This window comes from Macaca mulatta, chromosome 9, assembly GCF_049350105.2.
Source record: "Macaca mulatta isolate MMU2019108-1 chromosome 9, T2T-MMU8v2.0, whole genome shotgun sequence".
Classification (NCBI taxonomy): Eukaryota; Metazoa; Chordata; class Mammalia; order Primates; family Cercopithecidae; genus Macaca; species Macaca mulatta.
Genome location: NC_133414.1, coordinates 125,008,687 through 125,018,220, shown reverse-complemented (window position 1 = coordinate 125,018,220; position 9,534 = coordinate 125,008,687). Strand labels below are relative to the sequence as shown.

The 9,534-nt window shown below is 43.8% G+C and overlaps 1 long non-coding RNA gene across 2 annotated transcripts; it reads left to right on the top strand.

The window, feature by feature from the left end:
• The first annotated feature begins 3,978 nt into the window (after positions 1–3,978).
• On the top strand, positions 3,979–7,985 carry LOC144331350 (uncharacterized). Of its 2 annotated transcripts, none has more exons than XR_013398419.1 (4): positions 3,979–4,204; positions 4,617–4,788; positions 6,251–6,366; positions 7,382–7,985. It is a non-coding gene; the product is annotated as an uncharacterized LOC144331350 (long non-coding RNA). The 2 variants fall into 2 exon arrangements; XR_013398418.1 differs by having other exon boundaries at positions 5,609–6,366.
• The last annotated feature ends 1,549 nt before the right edge of the window (positions 7,986–9,534 follow it).

Below are 9,534 nucleotides of genomic sequence, written 5' to 3'. Positions count from 1 at the left end.
CACACCTGTAGTCCCAGCTACCCAGAAGGCTGGAGTAGGAGGATCACCTGAGTCCATGAGGTCAAGGCTGCAGTGAGCTGTGTGTTGCACTCCAGCCTGCGCAACGGAGTGAGACTCTGTCTCAAAAAAAAAAAAAAAAAAGAAAAGAAAAAAGAAAAAAAGAATTATAACAGGCTATAATAAGCGGGTGTGGTGGTGTGGTGGCTCACACCTGTAATCTCAGTACTTTGGGAGGCTGAGGCAGAAGTATCACTTGAGCCCAGGAGTTTGAGACCAGCCTGGGCAACAACTTCATCTCTACAGAAAAATTTCTGAAAATTAGTTGGCCATGATGGCACACACTTGTGGTCTCAGCTACTTAGGAGGCTGAGATAGGAGGATCACTTGAGCTCAGGAGGTAGAGGCTAATTGTACCACTTCACTCCAGCCTCGGTGACAGAGTGAAAAAGAAAAAAATTATAATAACAGCTCATTTAATCTTCATAGCAACCCAAGCCATAGATATTACTATTTTCCCCATTTTACATTTGAAAAAACTGAGGATTAGAAAGACTAAATACTTTGTCTAAGGACACAGACTTATAAGCAGCAAAATGTTGATTTGAAGCCAGGCAGCCTGACCTTAGAGTTCATGGTCTTAAGAAGCCATAGTTCAGAGACTAAGGAGTGAGGGGAGAGAATAAAGACAAGCACCCGGGGCCATAGGCTACCACCTGGACCTTGTCTCGCTCGGTGAGAGGTGAAAAACCACTGTGGTTTATTTGGTTTTCATAAAATGAGAATTTTTCTCCGTTAGGCTGGGTGCAGCGGCTCACGCCTGTAATCCCAACACTTTGAGAGGCTGAGGGGGGCAGATCATTTGAGGTCAGGAGTTCGAGACCAGCCTGGCCAACATGGTGAAACTCTATCTCTACTAAAAATAGAAAAAAAGTTAGCTGGGCGTGGTGGCACACACCTGTAATCCCAGCTACTAAGGAGGTTGAGGCAGGAGAATCACTTGAACTCAGGAGATGGAGGTTGCAGTGAGGTGAGATTGTGCCACTGTACTCCAGCCTGGGGGTGACAGAGTGGGACTCCATCTCAAAAAAAAAAAAAAAAAAAAAAAAAAAAAAACAATTTTCTCCCTTTGAACTGGCTGGTTTAGTATATTTTCCCCTATATCAGCAATAACTATTTATGAAACACTTACTATATATATGCCAAGCACTGTGCTTGCCACAGGGGAATATCAAGGTAAATCAGGCATGATCCTTATCCACAAAGAACTTGCAAGTGGCAGAAACCAAACTAGCTAGAGCAAAAGAGGAATTTATAGGCTTAAGTACCAGAAAAGTCTAAGGGAGAATTCTAACTTCAGGTACAGCTGAATCCAGGGGCTTAAACATCATCATCGCCAGTCATGGTGGCTCATGCCTGTAATCTCAGCACTTTGGGAGGCCAAGGCGGGTGGATCACCTGAGGTCAGGAGTTCAAGACCAGCCTGACCAACATGGTGAAACCCCGTCTCTACTAAAAATGTGAAAACTAAAAATGTGAAAACTAGGGTGTGGTGGCAGGCGCCTGTAATCCCAGCTGCTCAGGAGACTGAGGCAGGAAAATGAATCGCCTGAACCCGGGAGGCAGAGGTTGTAGTGAACTGAGATCATGCCATTGCACTCCAGCCTGGGCAATAAGAGTGAAACTCCGTCTCAAAAAACAAAAAGCAAACCATCATCATCATCATCGTCATCATCATCATCATCCATTTCTGTTCTTTCCTCTGATGTGGCTCCACTCCTGGGTAGGTCATTTCCAGACAGTGGCCCTGATAGATCCAGAACCAAACATCAGACCAAGGGGATTGAATGCAGACGTTGGTTAGGCACACGTGCTCTTCTGAGCCAGCTAGGGCGTGGGAAGGCAGGAGAGAGAAGATGAGGGAGCAGCGGAGCCCTAAAGGAAGATCAGATCCTTTATCAAAAAAAGGAGTGAATACTAGTCTGGCAAAAATAATGTTGCCCATCATTATACTTATTTAACAAGAAAGGGCATGGTAAGGGAATGCGTCATGATGAGGTGGCACTCCTATTATAGGGATGATGTGTCCTCCTCTTCAAAGAGGCAGTTCCGGAGTAGTAGATGAGGATGGCATTTGGGGGTGAAGGCAATTATAGAAAGGACCTCTTAAAGACTGCATGACTGAACTGAGTCTTGAAAAACAGAAGACTTGGATCATCAGGGAAGAAAGAGGGAGAACCTTCTAGGTAGGAGGCACAATAGAGGCAAAGGATTGGAGGTGCTTAGGAACAGAGAGAGTAAAGCAGAGTTAGCTATTTAATCTCAGCACTTTGGGAGGCCAAGGTGGGTGGATCACTTGAGGTCAGGAGTTTGAGACCAACCTGGCCAACTTGGTAAAATCCCATCTCTGCTAAAATTACAAAAAAATTAGCCGGGTGTGGTGGTGCACACCTGTTGTCCCAGCTACTTGGGAGGCTGAGGTGGAAGAATCGCTTGAACCCAGGAGATGGAGGTTGCAGTGAGCTGAGATCGTACCACTGTACTCCAGCCTGGGTGACAGAGTGAGACTCTGTCTCAAAAAAAACAAAAAACAAAAAACAGAAACGGAGTGGAAAACTGAAACAATGAGGGGGGTGTTTCTTGGCCTGAGCCTTTCTCAGGATGAGGGATGTTATGGGTAACTTCCATTTTTGAGATTCTTTCTATGTTGCAAAATGAAGACATATCAAGAGAGTACTAAACATTCTTGTCTATTTTAACTCTTTATGTTCAACAAAGAAACACTCAATCATCCTTCCCCCAACACAACCCAGGTAATTGTGCTATTCTCAAGAAAATTAGAGGATCGCTAAAGGATGTTATTACACATTGTCCAGGTGGGGTGGGCTAGCCGTGGCCACAAATGAAAAGTGTAGAATGAACATTTTTTTCCACCTTGTCAGAAGCCTTTATTGACTGTCTGTGGAGACGAATTTGGAGAGGACACTGAAGTCTTGGACCAGTGGCATTCTGCTCTATGTCAGCCCTGCTCCAGGCTTCTCAGAGAACTGATGTGGGGTGAGTAACTGGGCAAGTTCAGCAGTGGTTCCACAGGGTGGGAGACAGGCCTGCCATGTTGCTGAACTCTAGGGAGCACCATCCACATCAGAATCCCTGGGAGTGATGCCCTGGAGTTGTGCAGGACGCAAAGCCTGTGTGCCCAGACATGGTGGCCCATGGAGAGTGGTGTGATGTCAAAAGAAATGGGGAAAATGTCTAATCCCAGCAGATTAGAAAAACATAGCTCACCATTCATTATCTTTGCTAAAGTCACCAAACAGCAATCTTTTTGGGGTTTAGTTCTTGTTAGTGTCAATTGACAGAATACAAGTTGGCCAGGATTCTCCACTAGTAAAGAGTCAACCAACAAGGCTGTAAAATAATTACTATAAGTTATGATTCTCAAGTAATTCATCACCATCAACATAGAAAACATTCTGTGTGTTCAGAAGCATTTGCACAAAGACAGTGTGTACTTTGGAAGGAATTCCTAGAGCCCCTTAGTTTAAGCAAATCCAATAAGTGAAAAGCTGACTTTAGACAAAAAGGCTAATTCAGGGGAATTATTCACTTTGCAAAATAATGCTTCACTTTACGAAAATATTTCCCTGTGGTATTTCCTACTACACGAAGTCCTCGTTAGCATGTTTATAACATGAGACTATTTTGTAAAAATAGTGACGGCCTCACCACTTTGAAGGGACACCCCTGTTACGGGGGTGATGAGCATCAGGATTGGAAACTGCTTACAGACCAGGAACAGGACCCCAGTGTCACTAACAAGGATCCTGTGTCCCCCATCAGGTCCGTACTCCAGCAGCTCAAAATGTTACCAGCTAAATCCTTCTGAGGCTCCTAGAGACAGCTGTGGGGCCGCGATACCGTGATGGATTTCATAAGAGGGAGGGAAATCCCAGCTCTGAGAAACAGAGTGACTCACCCAAGGTCAACAGCAAGTCAGTGGGCAGGCCTGGGACCCTCCCTGCTCCTGGCAGCCCAGCCTAGTGTGCTGTGTATTTTTAAAAGCCCAGAGGTTCCTCCCTCCAGAAGTTAAATTCCCATCTCCTTGAGTGTGAGTTGGACTTCGTGACTTACTTCTAACGAATAGAGAATGGAAAGGAAAATACAGTGAATTCATAGTGGAGAAACCTCACAAATACCACCTTAGGTAAGGTTAATGTCAAGGTTAACATCACCAGTAATATTGCAGGTTGATGGCATGTGCCCCTGACATGATACAATGTGAATGGCATGGCACGTCTTCCCAAACCTCATGACCTCAGTTGACTTATGAGAAAACATGAGTCAACCCCAAATTGAGGAACATTCTACAAAACACCTGAGTGCTAATCTTCAAAAGCTCTCCAGGTCATGAAAGACAAGAAACGACTGCGAAACTGTCATGAAGGAGACTAATGAGACATGATGGCAAAGGCTAAATGTTATGTGGAATCCAAGATGGGCTCTTGGGACGAAAGAAGGGCAATATTGAAAACTGGGGAAACCTAAATAAGTCTGTAGTTTGGCTAATAGTATTGTGCCAATGTTTTTGTTGCTATTGGTTTGCTTTTTTGAGACAGGGTCTCACTCTGTTGTCCAGGCTGGAGTGCAGTGGCTCACGGCAATCTCCGCCTCCCAGGCTCAGGGGATCCTCCCACCTCAGCCTCCCGAGTAGCTGGGACTACAGGCATGCACCACCACACCCGGGTGTCAATGTTAATGTCTTCATTTTGACAAATGGATCATGGTTATGTAAGTAGTTAACATTAGGGAAAGCTGGGTGGAGGGTATGAGAACCTCTCTGTACTATCTTTATAACTCTTTTATAAATCTAAAATTATTTCCAGAAAAAAGGTTTTGGTTTTGTTTATGAAGCCCAGAGGTAATTTAAATGCATGATCTTTCACTTGCTTTCCTTTTGGGAAGGTGGACTATCATCAGGGCTGGGGGACACATTTGGCCAGTCTGGCCAGCTCTGGCTTCTTCCAGAGAAAAAGCTGTACCACATCCCCCAAATTCTGCAGAATACCGTACCACCTGTCCCATTTTCTGACATTAGCCCAGCTGCCTGTCAGAGTGTGACAATGCCCAGGAATGGGATGGTGGGCCTGCAGAGCCAGGGAGGAAAATCAACACAGGCTATAAGGGGCTCGTGTACAGGGGTCAGGGGCCTTCTCAGAATAATTTCCAGGCCTCAGGGAAACGCATGATTCAAGAATATAAAGTTAATCAATTTCCATCCACCAGTCAAATTGATCAATATTATGCACACACAATGGCCAAAAGGAGAGAAGGACATCCCAAGATGCCATGGTGGTGGTGGGGGGGAAATCATTGTTTCTTGCCCATTCTGACAGTCTCCAAAGATGGCCACCATCAATTTCTTCTCTCCAAGTACATGTGCGCTGCTCAACCCATCAACCAACTATCACTAGATGGAATCTCTCCTAGCCTTGAATTTGGGCTGCACTTTTGACTTACTTTGACCAATACAATGTGGCAGAAGTGATGCTGTGCCAGTTATAGGTCTAGCCTCTGAGAGTTCTGACAGCTTCTTGTTTCCCTCTTGAAGCCAGCTTTTGCAGAAATCCTGGAAACCCTGAGACTCTGAGGCTGCCATATTGTGAGGAAGCCCAAGATAACTGAGGGGAGAAGCCCATAGAGGACAACAAAGTTCCAGATGTGTGGGGTGAAACCTTAGACCTGCCAGTCCAGCTCACTCGCCAGTAGAATTCAGCCACATGAGTGACCTCAGCTGATGCCAAGAGAGTAGAATGGCCTGACTGATCCTACTAAAGCCACAGCATCATGACAAATGACAAATCATTGTTCATTTAAACTGCTAAGCTTTGGGTTGATTGGTTATGCAGCAATGGATAACTGAAGTGATCATGGACATACTTTCTTCCTGTTACTCAACTTTTTATACTTACCCTCACACATTTCAACTTTCTTTAAATATAATATATCAAAATAAAAGGCAAAATATGCCTCATTTATGTAAAGTAGTGGTAGAATATTTCAGACAGATATTAATTCAGGAATTGGAAATCAGATTATATTACTTATCTGCTCCTATTGTTTTGCTGGCTTCATCCATCACTCAGAATAAAAGCCACATCATCAAGGCCCCATATGAGTTGTCCTCTACTCCTTGCCTTCCTGACCTCAATTTCTACTACTCATTGCCTTTGATCTTCCTTGAATGTGATAGGTGCAGTCTACCCCAGGACCTTTGCATTTGCTGTTCCTTGTGGCTGGAATGTTCTTATCACAGACATATTCATGGACTACCTGCCCTCTCATCTCCTTCAGGACTTCACTGACAAGGTAAAAATTGATACCTAACCTGATTTATTTATTTATTTTATTTTTGAGACAGAGTTTCCCTCTGTTACCCAGGCTGAAGTGCAGTGATATGATCTCAGCTCACTGTAACCTCCACCTCCTGGGTTCAAGCAATTCTCATGTCTTAGCCTCCCGAGTAGCTGGGACTACAGGTGTGCACCACAACCCTGGGCTAATTTTTTTTGTGTGTGTATTTTTAGTAGAGACAGGGTTTCACCATGTTGGCCAGGCTGGTCTCAAACTCCTGGCGTCAAGTGATCTGTCTGCCTCGGCCTCCCAAAGTGCTGGGATTACAGGCATGAGCCATTGCGCTGGCCACCTAACCTGATTTAAAGTTGCTACTCTCCCCATTTCTGACCCTTTCTACCTGCTGCCTTGCTTTATTTTTCTTCATCACACTCATTTCCACTTAGTGTACTGTGTAGTATTATCCATCTTGTTTGTGGTCATCTCCTCTCATTAAAACCTCATTTCCAAGAAAGCAGACATTTCTGCTTGTTTTGTAGGCTTCTATAAATCTAGAACTTAAAAGGGTGTGTGGCACAAAGTTGGCCTTCATTAAATATTTGATGAATGAATAAATGAATGAATGAACGTTCTAAATTCCAAAGCTTCAACTCCTGGTGGTTTTAGGCTGGTGTGTAGTGCATAGCCTCACCTACTGGCAATGTATGGCACTGCAGTTCAGCTCTATGAGACAAGAGTTTGGAACCACCAAGAATGCATTTAGGAGAACCTCAAGCCTATAGACCATTGGTCAACAAACTTTTTCCGTAAAGGGCTAGATACTAAATATTTTAGGCTGTGTGGGTCATATGTCCATCACAATTGCTTGACACTGTCCTTGTAGCATGAAAACAGACTTTGGCAAAATATAAGCAAATGAATGTGGCTGTGTTTCAATAAAACGGTATAGACACTGAAATGTGAATTTAATATAATTTTATATATCACAAAATAGTTTTCTTCTTTTGATTTTTTTTTCAAACATTTACAGATGTGAAAACCAGTCTTGGCTTGCAGGCCATATGACAGTAGATGGTGGAGCACCTTTGGCCAATGGGCTATAGTTTGCTGAACACTGCTATTGACAATCTCCAAGTGACCCAATGTGTGGACAAAGAATTCCATTTCCCAGGGTGAAGACTATTCATTTTTACAAAGTATCATTCATAATATAACTTCATGAATATTCATAGTAATTTCTGCATTCCAGGCACTTTTGTAGGCAACATGCATGGATGAGACAGTGTGAAGCAGTGGCCAAATGAAAAGAACAAATCTTCAGGCTGGGAATGCCAAATCTACTAACCTCTTCATGCTTCCTTCCTTTGAGAAGGAGATGGCCCATGTAGGAGGGAGCATGGCAGGCTGTCAAAAGTAGGGTGACACAGGAATCAGGTTGACAAAGGTGCTAAAAAGGGAAAGGCTATGAGTCTGTTTCTTAAATGAACAAACTGCCTCTTCTGAATCTCTTGGCTGAAGTCTGTGCCCCTGGCCCCAGACAGGTATTATATTAGTCAGGATTCTCCAGAGAAACAGAGCAAACACACACACACACAAACCATAATATATGTGTATTTATATGTATATAAGCAATGAGCCAGTTCCATATATATTCATATTGTGTATATATGTGTGTGTATATACATATATTTATGGAATATATATATATTTATATACATATATAAATATATATATGGAACTGGCTCATGTGGTTATGGAGGCTGAAAAGTCCTGCAATTTAGTCGGGCTCCATGGCTCACACCTGTAATCCCAACACTTAGGGAGGCTAAGGCAGGTGGATCATTTGAGGTCAGGAGTTCAAGACCAGCCTGGCCAACATGGTGAAACCTTATCTCCTCTAAAAATACTAAAATTAGCCAGACATGGTGGCACATGCCTATAATCCCAGCTATGTGGGAGGCTAAGGCAAGAGAATCACTTGAACTTGGGAGGCAGAGGTTGCAGTGAGTTAATTTTGTGCCACTGTACTCCAGCCTGGGCAATAAGAGCAAGACTCTGTCTCAAAAAAAAAAAAAAAAAAAAGGAAGTCCTGCTATTTATGCCTGCAGGCTGAAGACCTAGGAAAGCCAGTGCTATAGTTTCAGTCCAAGTCTGAAGGTCTGAGAATTAGGAGAGCCAATGGTTTGAGTCCCAGACCAGGAAGACTGATGTCTCAGCTAAAAGAGTCAGACAGAGAGTGAATTCAACTTCTTGCTCAGTTTTGTTCTGGTCACGTCCTCAATGTATTGGATGAGGTCCACCCACATTGGGGAGGGGAATCTGCTTTCCTGGGTCCACTAGTTCAAATGCTCATCTCTTCTGCAAACACCCTTGCAGGCACATCCAAAGGTAATGTTTAACCAGATATCTGGGCATCCCGAGCCCAGTCAAGTTGACACATAGAATAGCCATCAGAACTATCTTGTGTAGGTAGGAAAGGTCAGAAAGGGAGGAACTTTTAGAAGAGGGCCAGTTCAAACCCAGTCCCTTTCTGAACACAGGAGGGGTGAGCCATTTTTACAACCAAAATATCAGACAGTGATCCTGCTTCACAGCATGACGCTGACCCTTTGTGATCTCTGGGGGGTGTGTTGTGGAAGGAGTAGACACCAAAGATCACAAAGTGTCATTTTGTACTGGCAAAGATTATTTTTATTTATTTATTTATTTATTTATTTATTTATTTATTTATTGTTTTTGAGATGGAGTCTCGCTCTGTCGCCCGGGCTGGAGTGCAGTAGCATAATCTCAGCTCACTAAAACCTCCACCTCCCAAATTCAAGTGATTCTCCTGCCTCAGCCTCCCGAGTAGCTGGGATTACAGGCACCCACTACCATACCTGGCTAATTTTTGTATTTTTAGTAGAAATGGGGTTTTGCCACATCAGCCAGGTTGGTCTCGACCTTCTGACCTCAGGTAATCCACCCGCCTCGGCCTCCCAAAATGCTGGGATTACAGGCATGAGCCACCATGCTTGGCTTATTTATTTATTTATTTATTTGAGAACCTTTAGTATGAAAAATTCCAAACAAGGCTGGGCATGGTGGCTTACACCTGTAATCTCACCACTTTGGGAGGCTGAGGTGGGTGGATCACCTGAGGTCAGGAGTTAGAGACCAGCCTGACCAACATGGTGAAACCCA